This window comes from Eurosta solidaginis, chromosome 4 (genome assembly GCF_040869045.1).
Source record: "Eurosta solidaginis isolate ZX-2024a chromosome 4, ASM4086904v1, whole genome shotgun sequence".
NCBI lineage: Eukaryota > Metazoa > Arthropoda > Insecta > Diptera > Tephritidae > Eurosta > Eurosta solidaginis.
In genome coordinates, this window is record NC_090322.1 from 22,963,707 (window position 1) to 22,985,120 (window position 21,414).

General features: G+C 40.6%; 2 protein-coding genes across 6 annotated transcripts in view; one reads left to right on the forward strand and one right to left on the reverse strand.

Annotated features, from left to right (window-relative positions):
• The window catches only part of LOC137248434 (zinc finger protein 91-like), a 137,945-nt gene that overhangs the window by 88,998 nt on the left and 27,533 nt on the right, over positions 1 to 21,414 (reverse strand). The gene's annotated exons all lie outside the window — the stretch shown is intronic.
• The window catches only part of LOC137249306 (uncharacterized), a 768,906-nt gene that overhangs the window by 34,477 nt on the left and 713,015 nt on the right, over positions 1 to 21,414 (forward strand). For 3 of the 5 annotated variants that reach the window (XM_067780647.1, XM_067780651.1, XM_067780648.1), the window contains exon 3: positions 14,584 to 14,641. The gene's annotated coding sequence lies outside the window, so the exon portion shown is untranslated. Of the gene's footprint in view, positions 1 to 2,619; positions 3,665 to 14,583; positions 14,642 to 14,868; positions 14,970 to 21,414 lie in introns of those variants that run through there. The other 2 variants (XM_067780649.1, XM_067780650.1) reach the window with 2 other exon arrangements.

A 21,414-nucleotide genomic window follows, 5' to 3' on the forward strand; every position in this document is an offset into this window, starting at 1 on the left:
TTCAATTTTGTCTATAAAAGAATCAAGTGCTAGTGGATCACCACTGTAGTTTTCTCTAATAGAATTAGCACATGTGTTAATAAAAATTCTCTTTTCCTCTGGAGTTGCCATGATTTGATCGTTAAGATCTGGAGCTGAATTAGCAGAAGATGAGGCCACGTTTGTACTAATTGGATCGTTAAGGTCTGGGTTTTCGTTGGAAGAAGGCTTAACTAAGTTTGCACTATTTGGGTCGTTAGGATTTTGTTTTAAAGTAGAAGAAGTTAAAATTTCACTATTTGAATCGTTAAGATTTGAAGCTAAAGTTGAAGTTGAATTTTTAATGGAAGAATTTTCGAAGCCTGGAAAATCTGTTGATAAAGAAAATCTATTTTCCTGGTTTGTGACTTTTTCGGTCGAAGATGAGGCTAAACTTTCGTAGCTTGAGCCTGATTTGTCTGAATCGGATTCTGAATCTGAAGTTTTTTTCACTTGTCTACCACTTCTAAGGTTGTACATATGAAATTACTAAAGCACTTGCTTGAATGTTGAATTTATATTCGAAGTTAAATTGTTGAGGAAAAAGAGCGAAGAAGAAAAAAAGTAAGGAAATATTTAACCATTTAGTAGAGGAACTTAATTGAAACTGCAGTGAATTTTTATGAAAGATCTATGAAAGTAATTGATATTAAAATGGCTCAAAATTATGTATATGAATAGGTAAAAATCTTAAAATGTACTCACGGACGCACCGCTTTATTCAAAAAATCTCAATTTGGTTTTTCTCGGAACCACCGCATGTATTAAAAATTGAATTGGTTTTTCACGGAACCACCGCATGTTATAAAAATTTAATTCGTTTTTTCGAAAACCACAGTATGTATCAAAAAAAAATTAATTGTTTTTATCGAAAACCACCGTATGTATCAAACAAAATTAGTTGGTTTTATCGAAAACCACCCTAATATCAAAATCCAAAATTTATATGCTATTGAAACAATCCAAGTTAATTATATGATAAGCGAATGCATTGCATATAATTGTAATTAAAATGTTTTTATATAAGTATATATGTTAGAAGAAAAAGACCCGTAAGCAATAATAATTTTAAATACATACATATATATACTTAATTGTCGCTGCTGCTAGTTTCCGTTACTGCTGCTGCTGCGCTGGCCTGAATCGCTGCTGGTGTTGTTGCTGCTACTGGTGGTGGTGACAAAATGGCGTTGTATTTGGTGGAATGGTTTTCGTGGTCCGTTATGCGTGGCGTGGCGTGATGTGAGTGCCGTTAGGTACAGACTCGCTGGTATTACCAAGCTAATACTTTAATTTGGTCGATTAGATTTAGAAATTATAGTTTTAATGAAATTTATTTTAGAAATTAGTAGTTTGGTTAAATTAGGTTTAGGAATTACAGATTTATTTAATTGTATTTAGAAGTTGTAGTTTTAATATATTTAATTTAGAAAATTTGTTAAGTTTGCTTTAAAAATTGTTGTTACATATATTGAATTTGGTTTAGAATTGTAGCTTTATTAGAATTGTAGCTTTTGATTTAGAAAAATTATGAAATTAAATTTAGAAGTTATAATTTTATTAAATTTGATTTAGAAATTGTAGATTTAGTGAATTTGATTTGGAAAATTATTAAATTTGTGTTGAAAATCGTAGTTTGTTAAATTTGAAATTGGAAAAGTGTTAAATTTCCTTTTTTTTTTTTTTTTTTTTTTTTATTTTTTTTTTTTTGGTTAAATTAGATTTTGAAATTGGGGTTTTATTAAATTTGAATTAAATTTGAATGAAAATTGTAGTTTTAATGATTTGATCTAGGAAATTGCCAAATTTGGTTTAGAAATTGTATTTCAGTTTATTAAATTTGATATTGAGAATTTTAGCAATTTAGATTTATTAAATCTGATGTGAAAATTGTATTTTATTTTTTTTATTAAATTTGATATTAAACACCACGCACTTTATCCTTGCTTTCGCACACCACGCACATTATCTTTTCACCGCTAGCCAAAGACTATCCTTAGTTAAAAAAATTTTCCACACTCACCACCAGTCCTTCGTCGAAAAAATCCGTTTGCCTTTTGTCACGGTCGCCATATAAGTTACGGCTTCGCCAGCCGACCCAGACTCACCCTCGGTTACCTGGAAGTGGTCCCAGCGCCATATAAGGTACAAGTTGAAAACGTGGAGGGCGCCGCCTCCATATTGTTGCCATGGTGTGCATTTGCTTAAAATTGCACTACCGCGGCGGCCGTCTGCGGTACACTTTAAAAAGCATAAAAATCACAACTCTACAATTACTTTTCTGTAACTTGAATTTAATTTCTTTATTTAAAACTTTTCTGTACACTCAAATGCGTCTGCATACTTTGATATCCAAAATTATATTAATGGCGGTGAAACATGAAAGTGCCGATGTCACTCTTGCCACTCGTCACTTTCATGTTTCACCCCACATATCGTATTCTCTCTTACACACTACATTACAATATGTCATGACGTATTATGTTTATATTTTATTCTTTCTCTTTTAATATTCACAATTAAATATCATTGTGAGTAACAATATTGAGATGTTGCCAGATGATTATTAAAGAGTTAATTTGGGGGATTTTATCCTTACAGGAACATAGTAGAGAACCAGATTTCAGAGTGGCTACAAGAAGGAATCATTTGCCCAAGTTCTTCGGAATATGCATCCCCCGTCGTTTTAGTAGGCAAAAAGGACGGTAGTCATAGGTTATGCTGTGATTACCGTCGCTTGAATGAAAAGATAATTAAAGATAATTTCCCGATGCCATTGATGGACGACGTCCTTGAGAAGTTGCAGAATGCGCGTATGTTTTCGACCATCGACTTACGTAACGGATTTTTTCATGTGCCTATCGAAACTAAATCTCGAAAGTACACGTCGTTCGTGACCCACCAAGGTCAATACGAGTTTCTATTCGCACCATTTGGCATTTGTAACTCTCCCGCGGTTTTCTCAAGGTACATTTTTGCGGTTTTTAAAGATCTAATAGATAATGAAACTCTAGTTGCTTACATGGACGACCTAATTATCCCATCAAGAGACAGAGAGGAAGGCGTCGTCAAACTAAGAACTGTGTTAAAAAGGGCAGCCGAGTACAATATGCGAATAAAATGGGAGAAATGTCAATTTCTGTTAGAGAAAGTTGATTTTCTAGGCTACATCGTAGAAAATGGCAAGATTCGACCTTCGAAAGCAAAAACGTGCGCAGTTGAAAATTTCCCTATGCCCAAAGACAAGAAATCAGTTCAGAGATTTTTAGGGCTGACATCATATTTTAGGCGTTTTATAAATGGGTATGCAGTGGTCGCTAAACCACTGTCAGACCTTTTACGGCAGGGCACCAAGTTTGTGCTTGGAAGTGATCAAGTCGCAGCGTTTCAACAATTAAAAGGAGCGTTAATTAATGCACCTGTACTGAGTCTATACAACCCAAAAGCGGGAACGGAAGTTCACGCTGATGCGTCAATGTATGGGTACGGTGCGGTACTTCTCCAAAAAGACAGTGAAGACCAACAGTACCACCCCGTACAGTATATGAGTCGCAAGACCACGGAAACGGAAGAGCGATATCACTCATATGAGCTTGAGGTTTTGGCCATTATAGCTGCGTTGAAGAAGTGGCGCGTGTATTTAATAGGCATTCCGTTTAAAATAGTGACGGACTGCAATGCATTCACGATGACTATGCGGAAAAGAGACGTTCCTTTAAGAGTGTCGCGTTGGGCACTATTCTTGCAGGATTTTACATACACGTTGGAGCATCGCTCTGGATCTAAAATGCGACATGTCGACGCACTGAGTAGGGTTAGGTGTCTACTCCTGGAAGATTCCCTGCAACATAAATTGCAGCAAGCCCAAGCTCAAGATGAATGGGCAAAAGCGATTATGAAAATTCTGGAGAAGGACTCCTACCAGGACTTCTACGTAAAACGTGGCGTACTATACAAAAATCCCATTAAGGAACTTGTAGTGGTACCGGCATTAATGGAGGATGAAATTATAAAGATAGCACACAATCAAGGTAATTTCTCAGCGAAGACAACTCAAGATATCGTCGAAAAAACGTACTACATACCACAAATTTCAGCGAAGGTAAAGCAAATATTGAGAAGTTGCGTACAATGCATAATTTCGGATGCAAAGGCGGGTAAAAAGGAAGGTTACCGAGAGCCAATATGCAAGGACGATCGTCCACTGGGTACGTACCATATTGACCACGTTGGCCCTATGGAGAAGACCAGCAAGCGTTACGTCTATTTATTGGTAATTGTCGATGCGTTCTCAAAATTCGTTTGGTTATACCCAACTCGTAGCACAGGCGCTGAGGAAGTAGTCGGCCATCTGAAGAAACAGTCGTCTGTTTTCGGTAACCCGAAACGAATTATCTCAGACAGAGGGACGGCTTTTACATCCACGTCCTTTAAGCAATACTGCGAAAGTGAAAACATCCAGCATCTATTGATAGCCACTGGCGTACCAAGGGGAAACGGACAAGTGGAAAGAATACATAGGACCATCATGCCCATGCTAACCAAGCTTTGCGGAGAAAATCCGAAAAATTGGTACAAATATGTCGAACAAGTCCAAAAAACCTTGAACAATACGCCACCTAGAAGCACTAAGATTTCACCATTCAAACTGCTTACCGGAGTGGAGATGCGCGACAATTCAATGCCGGATTTGCGAGAACTCCTCGAAAATGAAGCGATTGACGAACTTAGCAAAGAGAGAGAATACATACGCACGGAAGCACAGCAAAATATTGAAAAAATCCAACAAGAAAATAAAAGAAATTTTAATGCAAAACGAAAAGAAGCAACCAGTTACGAGCTAAACGATTTGGTAGCCATTAAGCGTACCCAGTTTGGTAGTTCACTAAGATTGCGACCTAAATTCTTCGGGCCTTACTCGGTAGTAAAGATAATGAACCATGGACGATATGAAGTGGAAAAGGTAGGGGAAGGTGAAGGCCCAAAACGAACCACCACTGTCACCGAATATATGAAAAGGTGGCAGCCCCCGTTTGAGGCCAAACGTTACATCAGGATGGCCGAATGTGGGAATATAGAAATGGACAACTAGACGGACTTATACGATAGTATGAACGGACTATAGTATGATCGGACAATAGTACAAACAAATACACCTCTGTATATTTGAGGAACAATGAAAATGACACACAAAGACAGACGAGAGATACAAGTGACTGAAGAGAATTACAGTTTACGTGCTACCGCTGGCCACAACGGACGTCTATTTACATTTAATTAAAATCAATAAAATGTGTTATAAACTATTGTACTAAATACTATTTAAACTTATTTTAATGGAACAGTGATCTTAGTTTCAACAAAGTGTAAGTACTTGGCTCCGAACCCTACATAAATGACCATCGTTATATTCCGCCAAAAATGAAACAATGCTTTTTGCTTTTTATTTACTTTATTTCATTACGTTTTTAATTTTGTTCTTATTTGTTTAAAATAACTAGTTTTATAAGAATTCGAGTTCAGAATGTTCAATTTAAATTCAGAAAATAACAAAACAACAGAAGAGCGCTTTCCCCATGCGGAAACACATTTAAAAATTAATCACCACTAACCACTATTATTTTTCGCGTATCAATTTTTTGAGTGCGCCCCATACATTCCGACAGCTTTTGGTATTTTTTAATATTATTTTCGATTTTTTTTCTTTTAGCATGGAGCTTTGAAATGCTCTCTTTTTCATTTTTAAACTTATTTTTTATATGGTTTTCGTCGGTTGAAAATGGCGGAATTTAAAAAATAACAAGACAACCGTGATAATCATTTGATTGTCATATGACAGTCAGTAGTGACAACATGATTAAATCGGATAAACTGTTCTCGCATACATAAAATTCCGTTGAGAATTATGTATCTGTCTCACATGCATAATGGTATCTGCTGTATGTTCTTTTGTTCTGTACCAGGTGTCCGAAGCTTTGCCAGTTTGAGTCCTTTGTCATTATTATAGGCTGTCGTTGGGAACATGCGGACATGCATGAGCGAACAAAGGAACATACATAAATTTGTGTATCAATGTTTACGTCATCGCAGGATCAGCATTGTCAATTACAAGTGTGAGTGTATTAGTAAAACTATCAGCGTTTCTTGTAGGGATATGACTACCCTACAAGAATACTGACTATCATCTGATTGTCAGCAATGTCAACCTAACGATCAGCGCCTCATACAAACTTTCTATCACAAACTTAAGGGGACTTGCGCAAATGTGATGTAAACAATTGCGTACGTGTGAGTTTTTGTCTCCTTCTTATTCACCAACATGGCCTACTGATTAAGTATATAGCCGTACTGCTCACTCTCATTTCTTTTCCTGGATCAGTGCTGGCACTCTAACTATCAAAAAGTGTCATAAATGATAGTTTACTGCAGGCATGCTTAACCAACGAAACGATATCATTTCGTTACGATAATCAACGTTAATAAACGAAACGAAGTCATTTCGTTTCGTTTATTAACGTTAAGATCGTCAAATTAACGAAATGATTTCGTTTCGTTTTCTGCCATATCAAAACGAAATCAAATCGTTTATGTTGATTATTAATTTCAAACTATGCTGGCAAAGCTGATTGATGGCGGAGTCATTAAAGGTGAAAGCATTATCCAAGCTGATTGCAACTTTTCTCATGAATTTTGACAGTACGAACATTTCTCAGAGTATTTTTGACATTACCACCAACGAATTACACAAACAAATTACATAGAGTTTGTGTGTGTATGTGCGCTCGTTGTTGCCACCTTACGGCTTCACCATGGCTATAGCATTGCCAGCACAATTCAAACATAAAGTATCACGTTTTCGTTAACGTTTTTAACGTTAACGAAAGCTTTTCGTTTCGGTTAAAAACGAGATACAATTTATCTTGATAATTTCTTTATCGATAATATTTCGAAGTGTTTCAACGGAAACGGTGGAAATTTTTTGATAAACGATTAGCTTAACGTTAAGGTGCATCCCTGGTTTACTGTAGATATCAGGTTTGACTGTTATACTATCATAAATGACCATTGTTATATTCTGCAAAAAATTAAACAATGCTTTTTGCTTTTTATTTTATTTCATTACGTTTTTAATTTTGTACGTGATAAAAGCATACGTGTTTCTTATTTGTTTAAAATAAAGAGTTTTATAAGAATTCGAATTTTTTTATATTATTTTCGATTTTTTTTCTTTTAGCATGGAACTTTGAAATGCTCTCTTTTTCATTTTTAAACTTATTTTTTATATGGTTTTCGTCGGTTGAAAATGGCGGAATTTAAAAAATAACAAAACCGTGATAATCATTTGATTGTCATATGACAGTCAGTAGTGACAACATGATTAAATCGGATAAACTGTTCTCGCATACATAAAATTCCGTTGAGAATTATGTATCTGTCTCACATGCATAATGGTATCTGCTGTATGTTCTTTTGTTCTGTACCAGGTGTCCGAAGCTTTCCCAGTTTGAGTCCTTTTTCATTATTATAGGCTGTCGTTGGGAACATGCGGACATGCATGAGCGAACAAAGGAACATGCATAAATGTGAGTATCAATGTTTACGTCATCGCAGGATCAGCATTGTCAATTACAAGTGTGAGTGTATTAGTAAAACTATCAGCGTTTCTTGTAGGGTAATTGAACGGGGAAGTTGTTAAAAACCCGCCAACAACTATTGATTAATATTATTAAAAGTGCGTTTGCTTCGCTGAGCTAAATTAACGTCGCACTCGGTGAAGATGTTTAGGTTTACAGTTAACGTTTTTTTTTATAATAAAAAATTCATTATAATGCTAGAGAAGGGTCAAATATCGATATTTTTGAGAAGTCCATAATATAATAGAGATGGGTAAATAGCTACGTTGGTACTAAGAAGCTTTTATGGTATCAAGAGTCATCTTAAAAAGGATATCCCATCAAATCCGCTTTATGTTTCCCTGACGTTTCATGAGTGTATGGGTCAATCTGAACCATGTCATCCACCAATGGGATTTCGCAAAACCGACTTCACCGGTTTTTGAGCGATTTTTTTTTGTATCCATCGAAAAAGATTTGTTTTTTTTAATTTGTCTTCTCACAGTTTGGGAAACATCAGTTATAAAATTTACGTGATTTTTTTAATATCTTCCCTTTTATGCCCGTTTTTTCAGTGCAAATTTGACTAGAGGTTTAACCTTGCCTGTCATTTTGTTCGATAACATAAAATTGTGCTGCGCATCTCAGCTTAAGCGACCAAAGTGGCGGGTTTTACTGTAGTAACTTAGTGCCTAAGCCTGGGTATTGCCTCATTTATTGTGGATTTGACGCCAACGCCATTATGTTTATATGTTTATACTATGGTCATCACTTTCACCTTATGGCTATATCCCTAGTAATAACCGCTTAAGTAAAGAAGTACGTATAGATATGTACACATGTATGTATGTACATATACATATGTATCTGCGCTTAAGCTGCAGTTACCCACGAACGTACGTACCAAAAACGTGTCAGCTGACACGACCTATCTTATGAGTGTGCAATGTAAACGAAAACTCACCGACGTGCAACGCCGTACGTACGTAGCCCGGAACGTAGAAATCAAAACAATTTAGATTTTTTCCGTAAGAACGTGTCAGCTGATCGCTCTCTCACTAGACAGAGTTGCCTAGTAAACTTTTGTGCGCTAATTTTTGACCGTTTGCAGTTTTATGCAGAAACACCTAATTAAAGTTTGAAAAATTGTGAAAATAATTCGAAATAATTATGTAAAAGTGCAGATTATAAATATGTAATCTATTTGTATTTATTTAATATTAATTTCAGCCTTTTACAACATCCAAAATTAAATTGGAAAAAGTTGATGTTTGCATAAGCATGCATGCAAACTGGTCAATGGCAACAGTGCTTATCTGTAAACAATACACACACAAATGTTATGTACATGTACACAGACGCACACATTGATTCCTACGGGCTTGAGGGTTCGGTCAGACGTGTTTCGTACGACAAATGTCCGTAAGTACGGCACACGTCGGTGGGTAATTGCCGCTTAACTGCCGCATAATTGTTTGTACACATTACGACTAACCTTGCCATATTGCTTAAACTAAAAAATGGGAATTTTGATAAAGCATCGCCACCTGTTGTTGTTGTAGCGATAAGGTTATTCCCCGAAGGCTTTGGGGAGTGTTATCGATGTGATGGTCCTTTGCCGGATACAGATCCGGTACCACAGCTCCATTAAGGTGCTAGCCCGAGCATCTCGAGAATGATTTATATGGCCACATTAAGCCTTCAGGCCATGAGGAGCTTGGGGTCGCCAGAGCCTCGTCTGTTAGTGAAACGGGATTCGCCGCTCGAAGGTGAGGTTGACAATTGGGTTTGGAGAAGCTATATGTTGCGCTGGCAACCTGAAAAGGTTACGCTACACAACCCCTTGAACCTGGAATTTTAGTAGCCTCTTACGACAGGCATACCTAACGCGGGTATATTCTAACCCCCTAACTCGCTAAATGCTATTATTACTCCAAAAGTTAATGCTGAAAAATCTTTCTTACATTGGCGTTTCTGGTATAGAACTAAAATGGTTTCAAGACTTCCTAATTAACAGATACCAAAGAACAGTGATTGGAACGTCCGTATCGGATAAAAGGGAGGTACTTGTTGGTCTACCTCAAGGGTCTGTGCTGGCAGCCATACTGTTCAATATATATATTAATGATATAACTAGCTCCATTAAGCACTGTGAAATAAAATTGTTTGCTGATGATACATTGCTGATGATAAGTTGGAACAATATTACTGAAATATATGCTAAACTGCAAGAAGATCTCAACAGCGTATATGGTTGGTTATGCGTAAACAGACTGAAAGTCAATGTCAATAAAACGAAATTTATGGTTACATCTAGACGCAATTTTCAAAACAGTGAACTACAAAACTTTAACATAAATAACGAACTAATTGAAAAAGTCAGCACCATAAAATATATGGGAATAAAAATAGATGATAAGCTGAATTTCAACGAGCACGTGGATTATACGGTTAAATATTTAAATAGAAGGTATAAAATCATCGTCTACAGATCTATAATCGAACCTCATTTTATTTATTGCCCAATTATATTTTTCATCTTGCGAGATAGTCAGATATACAAGCTACAAAAGCAACAGAACCGAGCTATGAGATTCATTCTCGAAAAACGGTATGACACACCTATCAGAGACATGCTATGCTCTCTTAATTGGCTTAGCATTAGACAGCAACTTTTTTATTATACCATGAAATTTATTAAAAACATAATAGAAGGAACTTTGCCTGCGTATTTGAGGACTAATATAAAATATGTAAAAGATATGCACTCTGTAAATACTCGTAATAAAAATGATTTTAATCTGCCGGCTTATAAAACTGAAGCAGACAAATGTAATATGTATTATAAAGGTCTTAAATCCTATAATGAACTACCGAATGATATTAAATCATGTCATTCCAATAAATTTAAACAAAAATTGTACAATTATTGCAGAACACTACCAATTTAGTGCTGGACAGGCGGGCTTCCATAGCATCGATAGAAGTGCAGCGAAACTATTCTGCTATGTAGCGCCAAGACTTCCAAGCTCTTGTACGCATACAAAAAAGGTTTCCGAAGCACATACTCAAAGGCATCACTCGATTAACTCAGTGCATCGCCATGCGTAAAATGCCTACATACTACACTAGCACAACACTTTGTTCGCATGATCTGAAAGTCTCCCATCCATAGTAATCCAAGGTAGGACATAGATGTAACTATTCTAGATTGCATAGTCCAGAAGACAATTATAAACATGTAAAATAGATTTAAGTTAGGCTTAGGAAAGCCGTAATAAATAAATACATTATAAATTACGGGTTGAACCTCGCGTTCATCATACACCATTCTGTGCAATATCATTTATTTGATCCGGACATCGGCCGCAGGGACAGTGTCTTAGAACGTCAAGGCTTATCTGTCCGGTCAGGCGATGCGGACCTAGAAATCATCAACATCTACATCCCTCCTGCCACCTACTGCCCCAGTGGATACCGCCCTAATATCAGCATTATCTTAGGCGATTTCAATGCCCATCACGAGCTATGGCATTCAAACTTGCAGGCAGACAGTATGGGTAAGATATTGGCGGATCATACGGAGACGCCCCCATACGTATGGTAGGGAGCTGTCACAGTTCGCCGGATATATCATTCGTGAGGGCAGGACTCGTAAACTGCGTCAACTGGCAGCGGATGGCAACATTGGCATCCGACCACCTGCCTATACTAATTTCGCTCTAGCGTACCGCCGACTTCATCGTCACAGAAAAACACACTTTCATAAACTTTTAAAAAAGGAAAGTGGGATGAATACAAATCCTTTACAGACAACCGCTTTGCTGCCCTCCCTATCCCAACTGATGCTCGCCAAGGGGAGTGTGCTTTCCGCAAGATCATTGAATCCGCCTCGGCTCGCTGCATTCCCGCCGGTAGAATTCCCGAAATTTTGCCCCACTTCCCGGCGGAGGCCGCAAATTTAGCGAGAGAACGTAACCTTATAATACAGCTTGATACCGGCGACCTCCAAATAAGGGATATAAACCAACGCATCAGATTGCTTGTGGATGAACACAAGTGGGCGAAATGGGAGGAGCACTTAAGCGGTTGTAACCTCTGTGCCGGTGTAGGTAAACTTTGGTCCACCGTAAAGTCCCTATCGAATCCGTCTAGGCACAATGACAAAGTTTCCATCGCCTTTGGCGATAAAGTGCTGTCGGATGCGAAAAACTGCGCGAGCGCTTTCTGCCGACAATATATAATGCATTCAACGGTCGACAAAGATAGACGGAGGGCCAACAGATGCGCATATAAGCATAAATTCAGCGCGTCTCCAATTACCAACACCGCCAAAGAGGTTGAGGATGCCATCGGTCATGCTAAACCATCCAAAGCAGTGGGCCCAGACGGCATGCCGATGCTTAAAATCCTAGGGAAAGAGGGTTTCAAATATTTAGCGCATGTCTTCAACCTGTCTCTTTCTACCTTCGTCATTCCCGAAAAATGGAAAATGGCCAAGCTGGTCCCGCTACTAAAGCCTGGGAAACCAGCTAACATAGGAGAGTCATATGGCCCGCTATCTCTCCTATCGCCAGTAGCCAAGACGCTTGAAGCCATTTGCTCCCCTATTTCAAAGCAAATTTGCAGCTAGCCTGTCATCATCATGGCTTCAGAAAACTCCATAGCACCACCACCGCGCTAAATGCACCCAGATATTGCGGTTTAAATCAAAACCCTCACCATAGAACAAAACTCGTTGCGCTAGACCTGTCAAAAGCTTTTGATATGGTCAACCATGGCAATACCCAGAAACGTGGGCATCCCAACATATATCTGAATGATGAGCCAACACCGCCCAGGGGCTTAAGGAGTCATCTCCGTAAGCATTATGAGAAAATACGGCACCTGAGAAATCAGCCGTATGAAGCAAAAAAACACAAGCAGGTCCTAGTGAACTCCACAAACAGGCGTCGGACCTTTATGCCAGGAGTTGCCCGGTGAATCCAGTACTCAAAGAACAGTACCCAAAACTTGCGGAAGAGCGCACACTCCTCAGGGAAACGCGAGTAACTCTAGCTCAACTTCGATCTGGATACTGTAACAGGTTAAACTCTGACTTATCCAGAATCAACCCAGATATACAAAATGTATACCCTGCTTGCAATGTGTTCCACATGACACCAACCATCTCTTCAATTGTAATGTGGAACCAACGCCTCTAACACCTCATATTATGGTCCACCCCTGTTGAAACAGCAAGTTTCCTTGGACTGCCGTTAGAGGATATTGATGACAATTTGTGATCGGTCGCACCTATCGGATGGGGCGAAGGACTGCTACAACAACAACAATAACAACGGGTTGAACCAAGAATCCAATCATAGAACAGTACCTGCCAAAAGCTTTTGAAACCGTGAATCACGGCAAGTTACTCCAAGACTTGGAAGGGTCTACTCTTCCACCTAGTCTTAAAACGTGCACGCTATCTATCTGTTTGGGTGCCACGCATTGGTGCAGTTTAGGAATGCAATATCCAAGCCAAGAAAAGTTTAAAAAGCACTTCCCGGGGAGACGAGCGTCACACTTTCCCCCAGCGGATTAGAGGGTCAGAATAAACCCGCGGTAGGTATGCCTGTCGTAAGAGGCGGCTAAAAGACCAGATTCAATGGGCTGTATAGCGCAACCCTTCAGGTTGCCAGCGCAATATACAGCTTCTCCAAACCCAATTGTCAACCTCACCTATCCGCGGCGAATCCCGTTTTACTAACAGACGAGGCTCTGGCGACCCCAAGCTCCTCATGGAACTTGGGGGTGGGGAGGGAGGGATGGCCTGAAGGTTTTATGTGGCCAAATAAATCGTTCCCGAGATGGTGGGGCTAGCACTTTAATGGTGCTGTGTTACCGGAGCGTACCGGATATGTAACCGGCAAAGGACCATCACATCGATAACACTCCCCAAAGCCTTCGTGGAGCAACCTTATCGCTACAACAACAACAACAACGAGCGTCACTCCGGCACAACAGTGATTTGAATAATTTAATAGAATCAACCCCCACATACGCAATGTACACACAATTCCCGCATGTAATAGGTCCTCAACCATTTTTCCAACTTTTATGCGGAACCAACGCCCCCTTTCTTTACTTCAACCCTCTTGAAACTGCAAGTTTCCTTGGACACCCGTTTTTTACATTTTATAAAATGATGAATTTTGTGTTCTGGCACGAGTGTAAGTTTCCGAACCAAAACTAATGCGTTCATATTCACCCTGGTAGCATGAATCATTGTAAACTTTAGTAAACAATGGCACGAATTGTCATCATGCCAGCTAAAGTTAGTTTAGACGTTTTTTTACGCGCAAACGTAAACGTATACGCGTGCAAAAAACTCACTTACTTAATTGGCCCTTAACCGTCTAAACGGTTATGGCCGCCCAACATGGCGCGCCAGCCGCTCCTTCGCTCCTCCAACCGGCCCCAATTGGTCACACCAAAGGAGTTTAAATCGTTTTCCACCTGGTCCTTCCAACGGAGTGGGGGCCGCCCTCTACCTCTGCTTCTATAGGCGGCTTCCGATAGAAACACTTCCTTGGCCGGAGCATCATCTTTCATTCGCATAACATGGCCTAGCCAGCGCAACCGCTGTGTTTTAATTCGTTGGACTATGTGGATGTCTGCGTAAAGCTCGTACAGCACATCATTAAATCTTCTTCGGTACTCGCCATCGCCAACGCGTAGAGGTCCATTTTCTCTCGAACACTCCCAAAGCCGCTTCATCTGCTGTTGTCATGGTCCATGCTTCTGCCCCATATAGCAGGACGTGTAAAAAACACGGCTGTTATATATAAATATTTCAACTAGGTTGTTTACTTTAGAATTGCTAGAAGCAAATTAATCTGCTTCGTAAGAATAAGCGTATATAAGTTGCTAACCTCACTGAGGTAATCGACTTCTATTTATTTCTTTTCAGGTTTATGATAAGTAATGATATTCTGAGCTATTAGCTATGTTCCTACCAATAATATCAGGTAAGTTTTTTCTCTTTTGAAATTTATTTTTTTCACTTACGGCCATATTCCGACCGTTGTTGGGTAAAATTTTTACCGAAGTATTATGTGACCGAAAAACGCTACCAGTTCATGTAACCGCGATTGCGGCCTACATGGTTATACTGTAAAGATACGCTATTTAAAATAAAATGATAATGTGAACCAAACTTTTTGCTAAAAGGTATTAATATTGATGTATATTGCAGCGATTTTTCGCCATCCCTTGTCAAAAAATTTGTAGGCAAACCGGTTTCGGCGTTGCGCCATCATCAGAGTCATTTTTCGTTCCGATCTGTTGTTATCGTTCGGATTATTGTTGCCGAGGTCAATACACGACGTCTGACATCTCTCCAGGCATTTTTGGACTCGTATTACAGAGCAGGGGTGCTAATTGACTGCTTGCTTTACATAATATCTATCGCTGTATTTAGGTTAACGCTCAATAGTTTTCCGAAGCTCTCGAGTTCATCACTGTTTTAGTCTTGTACCTGAAAAATTGATGGATCGTCTAAATAAAACGAATTTCATTAGGTATGGTTATTTTTGAGAGAGATTTAATAAATCTTAACTATTAAAGCTCTAAGTGGAGATATAGTATTAGCAGAAACGATATAATATAGACCCATTGCATAGACGAAAAATCGTGTGAGGCAAGCTTCACAAAATTCTAGTAGGTCACATTCACCACTTACCACAGCAGAATTTGTTAAACTACCACTGTCTGTATTTGTTATTTAACAATTATTTGTACACTTTTTATTCAGGTAATGTGTTCAGAATTCACATAAGCAGTCCAATTCTTTTAGCGCTCTTTCGGTAGCCATGTTGCTGAATATCAAAATTTATCGTCACAATCTCAACGCTACTTTATGTCGATAACAATAAACCACAATTCAATTAATTCTAAAATGGGTAATCCCCGACAAAGTTTGAACGTACCAGTCGTTTGTTTTTCCTTAGAAGAGCCTTCAATAAATATCTTTCTCGTTCTCTTTTTATACTTTTTACAAAGTGTTTTTTTTTTTTTTTGTTCTTGATTACGTCTATGTATGGTGCTATTGTATGTGTTTTACGCGTACATTTATAGTATCTTCCCACTCAGCATTTAGGTGATTAAATTTTTAATTCCCCTACATATCAATACAATTTGATTACTCTTTCTGACTAAATAATGAGTTATCATACAGTTGAATAAATGAAATTATCAAATACGAATACTTTTAATGCTCAAAAACTGAATATAGTTTTTCAATCACATTTTGGAATCATATTTGAATCAAATGTGTTTACTTTAGGTGATCAAAAATTTTAATCATTTTTCATTCAGCTTTCTGAATCTTTTCTGGCAATCTTTGTTGACTGAATAATGAATTTTATACTTGTTAAAATTTTACTTTTCATTGAAGATCTAATTTTTTTTCACATACACACATTTTTTCAATCATGAAGTTCATAAAAAATATATTAAAATTTTATTCTTCAAGACAAGAAATAATGTATGTATATACTGCTCCTAACAAAAGATGTCCCCAGAAAATACAAATTATACCATTAGACAATACAAAGGTTGTGAACTATTTGAACCGCAGGTAAGTGAAACTCTCTTGACATACATATGTACCTGGATATGGCTTCGACATCCCGTACCATATCGTGTTTTAAGATGTTGACGATCATAGCTGACGCTGGATGTTGTAGTCGCAGGTTTATATTGGTCTAGTTTGTTTGCGAATTACCTTTTGTTCAATAGCTCACTTCCGCATGCTTTCTTCCCCTGATGAAATAAGATTACTATGTAGTATCTTATTTTGTGTGAGATATGAAGAATAAATGTATGATAATCGCATTCCAAAAATTATTCAAAAATCTCAACCAAAATGATTGAAATATGATCACGAATATGATCAGAAAATGACTGTGAAAAGCATTCAAACAAAACAAAGCCCAATTTTACAATGATATCAAATATGAACAAAAAGCGTTTCGACATATGAATCATAAATGATTATTCAAGAATAATCACATTTATGGTACATTTTTCTCCCGCCGATACGTTAATTTTCGACCAGAAAATGCTTTTAAATTTGAACGTTTTTAATCATCTTGGGTGTGACGGACTTTTCCTTGCGCCGGGGTATGCTCAGTCCGTCCAGGATCCCTGTGGAATTAGAGAAGAATCCCTATCGTCTCCTTTTAAAGAGAAAGATCCCGTTTGTCGTTATAGAAAGAAACGTTATAAACTCTTTATTCCAAAATATTCAAACTACCCTTAAAGCTATGGCGACGGAGGTGGGAAACCACCGTCGGTTCTACGCCGATGGGGTTGGGAAAACCCCCACCGGGACTACGCTTAAACTAAAAATCTCAGACTACTTCATAAAGAAAGCGGAGGTGGAGAACCACCACTTCCTCACAGTCGGTGGAGTTGGGAAAACCCCCACCGAGTATATAGCTTAAGAATACCCTGCTCTTCCTGAAGGTTGCGGAGGTGGAAAAACCACCACAATCCCTCTAACGATGGGGTTGGAAAAACCCCCAAAGTTGCTAAAAATAAAGAACTCGTGAGATGGAAAAATCCCAGGAGTCCCATTCACCGCTAAACAAGGCGTTAGCAGGCTACTATACCTAGCTGGCTAATGGATTTCGAGACACAAACCACAGAGGATTGCGAGATACAAAACATCCACAGGAAAGGCACGGAGAGAAAGCAAAATAACTAGCAGGCATGGTGAAGATAACTTGGGTGTATTACCTCAATCGTGAGGAACTTCTCAAATACGCATCCGAGTTTGGGCTGGAAGACAGTGGAACGGTGGAAGAGCTACGCAAGCGCCTAGCAGGCTTCATCCAGACGAAAGGTACCGACACAAGATTCCAGGAACGATTCACAGAATTAGCCCTACAGCACGTCCGACCAGTAATCACGGTAAGACCACCAACTCCGAGCAAACATCGCCAGGCGACAACACACAGGAAAATGTCAACGAAACAACCAGGCACGAAGAGGGGTCACGAACACCGCCATACGCGATGTACCAACCAGCATCACATACAAATATAATGGATCGAGTACGTAAGTGGGGCCTGAAATATGACGGTGGTAAGGACCCGCTATGTTTTATTGAACGGGTGGAGGAGCTGGCCGACAGTTACGAAGTTGGTCGCGATTCCATCCCACGAGCGTTACCTGAGTTGCTGAAGGACAAGGCCTTGGTGTGGTACCGGAACAACAACAGGCAGTGGGAAGAGTGGGAAGCCTTCAAGAAGGACTTTCTAAAATTTTTCCTGAGCTCGAGGTATTTCGAGAAGCTAGATGACGAGATCCGTCAGCGTACGCAGCGCGCAGGTGAGCAGTTAAAATATTATGTTTTATCGTTACAGGCACTCATGCGTCACGCTGACTACAACGGCGAGCAGAAGCTGAACCGGATTTACAGAAATTGTCGACGAGAGTACCAGCTTTACATCAAACGGAGCGAGTTCACCAGCTTAGAGGAACTGGTAAGCATGGCCGAGGACTACGAGAACATCATACCGGAGAAAGAACCGCTGAGGCCGGCGGCGAAACCTTTTGTGCCACGACGGCCAACCGAGCATTATCAATATATATACGAAGATGAGAAGCAAGGAGATCGGAGAACGGAGCGCAACGGCAAGCGAGCACGCCAGAGCATGCGACGACACCACACCAAGGGCCCACCGATCCACGGAACGCATGCAGGCGATGCGGGGAAAGCGGACACTACGCACATGGGTGTCGAAACGAACGAAGGGATTTCTGCTGGCAGTGTGGCCGAGTAGGTATACTAACGCGTGACTGCTGTCGTGGACAGCAGGGAAACGGGCAGAGACCCCATTGGTATCGAGGGGTGGCGTCTCAACAAACCCAACCTCGTACTCAGTAAGTACATTTAGGCAGACCCAAGGGCGAATCTTGGCTGCAGTAACCCTGGATGGAGAGGAAGTCGTGGCGTCAGTAGATACGGGGGCGACACGAAGTTTCATCAGCGAGAAGACAGCGGCGAAAATAGACGCACGGAAGCTCAAGAAGGTACAGACACGAGTGGTGATGGGCGATGGCAGCGCAGCATGGATAGCGGAGGCAGTGGACGCAGAGGTAAAACTGGGGGATCAAGTGCATCAGAGTGAGTTGTTAGTTCTGCCTGGGTTAGTCGACAGCGTGGTGATCGGGACAGATTATCTGGTAAAGGCTAAATTTGAGCTGAGGTGTGGCAACGAAACAGTGACGTTACGAGCAGAAGAGAGAGCACAGGAGATGGTGACGTGTACAACCATGATGGAGGACGAAGGTAGCGCAAGTATCGAGAAAGACGTGAGGAGTGACGTTGCGGTGAGTACGTTTCTAAAGCGCGAATTACAGATTTTCGAAGAGATGACAGGAGTATCCAACATTGCCACGCATAAGATAGTGATGCGAGATGACCGTCCAATCAAACAGCGGTATTTCCCTAAGAACCCAAAGATGCAGGAGATCATAAACAAGGATGTAGACGAGCTAATAGAGAAGGGTTGCATCGAACCATCCCACAGCCCACACAGTGCACTAATAGTTCTAGCCCGGAAGAAGAACGGCAAATGGAGACTCTGCGTTGACTATCGGCAGCTCAACGCTCGCTCAGTGCCAGATGCGTACCCACTCCCAAGAATACAGCATATCTTAGATAGGCTACGTAGTGCGCGTTTTATCAGCAGTCTGGACCTCAAAAATGGTTATTGGCAAATCCCGATGGAAGAAGATAGCAAGAAGTATACAGCATTTACCGTACCCGGCCGAGGGTTGTATCAATGGAAAGTGATGCCGTTCGGTCTACATTCCGCTCCGGCTACGTTTCAGCGAGCACTCGGCCGTGTTATTGGCCCAGAGTTGGAACCAAATGCGTTTGCCTACCTGGATGATATCATCATCACCAGCACAACTTTGGAAGAGCATATAAAGCACCTAGGAGAGGTATTTCGGCGGCTACGGAGGGCGAATCTGAAGATCAACCCAGAAAAATGTGAGTTTTTTAAGAAAAGTTTGAAATATCTAGGACACGTCGTCAGCGAGGAAGGAATACACACGGATCCCGACAAAGTTGCGGCTATCAAGGAGCTGGCGCCACCACACAACATACGAGAGCTAAGGCGATTTCTGGGGATAGTTTCTTGGTACCGGAGGTTCGTACCCGACTTTTCACAAGTTGCGCACACACTGACGTCAATGTTGAAGAAGGGAAGTAGGTGGAAATGGTCCGAAGAACAACAGGCGGCATTCGAAGCGTTGAAGAATGCACTAATACAAGCACCAGCACTAGCTTGCCCAGATTTCGATTACAGACAGACGCGAGCGATTATGGTCTCGGAGCAGTTCTCACACAGGGGTTGGATGACGAAGAACGAGTAAAAGCGTATGCTAGCCGCCGGCTGAATAAAGCCGAGATGAACTACTCACCAACTGAGAAGGAATGTTTAGCAATCGTGTGGGCAATAAGGAAAATGAGACCGCATTTAGAAGGGTACAATTTCACGGTTATCACCGATCACCTGGCTTTGAAATGGTTGAACGCGATCGAAATTCCGTCAGGCCGGATCGCTAGATGGGCGCTCGAGTTACAGCAGTATTCATTCGACGTGCAGTATAGGAAGGGCAAGATGAACGTGGTCGCAGATGCACTGTCGAGGCAGCCACTGGAGGAACAGCTGGGTAGCCTTACGACACATGAAGAAAGTTTGAGTTGCAAGTGGTACACGTCAAAGATGGCTGAAGTAACGAGGACACCAGAGAAGTTTCCCGAATACGTCATAGAGGAAGGGAGACTACACAGACGAATTGGAAGTCAAATGGATGGTGAGGATGCGGTACCTTGGAAGTTATGCGTGCCGAAATCGGAGAGGCGAAGAGTGCTTAACGAGATTCACGACACACCAAGCGCAGGGCACATGGGGATACGGAAATCCATCGCGCGTGCAATGATGCGGTATTACTGGCCTGGGATGTTCAGGGACGTACGGAAGTACGTGCAACAATGCCACGCATGTCAAGGCTACAACTGCAGGTAAGATGCTAACGCAGATTTCAGATGAACCTTTTGCTACCGTTTGTGCAGATTTCGTTGGACCACTCCTTCGTTCGAAGCATGGTAATACGATGGCATTAGTTTTCGTGGTTAAATTCTCGAAATGGGTAGAGATCATAGCAATACGGAAGGCGACGACGGAGAATGTGATCAGAGGTATGAGGGAGAGGATTTTGGCCCGATTTGGCGCGCCAAAAATTCTAATCACAGACAATGGAGCACAGTTCACAAGCAGGAATTTCAAGAAGTTTTTACAAGAAGCTGGCACAAAGCACCAGCTAATTGCACCGTACACACTGCAAGAGAACCCGACGGAGAGAGCGAATCGTAACATCAAGAGGATGATAGCACAATTCACTGGGAAGGAGCATAAGACATGGGATGAGTTGTTGCCAGAGATGACACTAGCACTGAATACGAGCGTATGCGAGTCAACAGGCTACAGTCCAGCATTCGTGGTACAGGGTAGGGAACCGAGGATCCCCAACGCCCTCTACGATGAGCAAACACTTGGCACAGGCGGGGAGAAGGTGGCTCTCAGTGAAAAGATGGCGAAAATGCGAGAGGTATATCAGATGGCACGTCGTAGACAACAGCAAGCATCAGCGGAGAAGGCAATGCATTATAATTTACGTAGGAGACAATGGCAACCGGCGGTGGGCGACTTGGTACTAG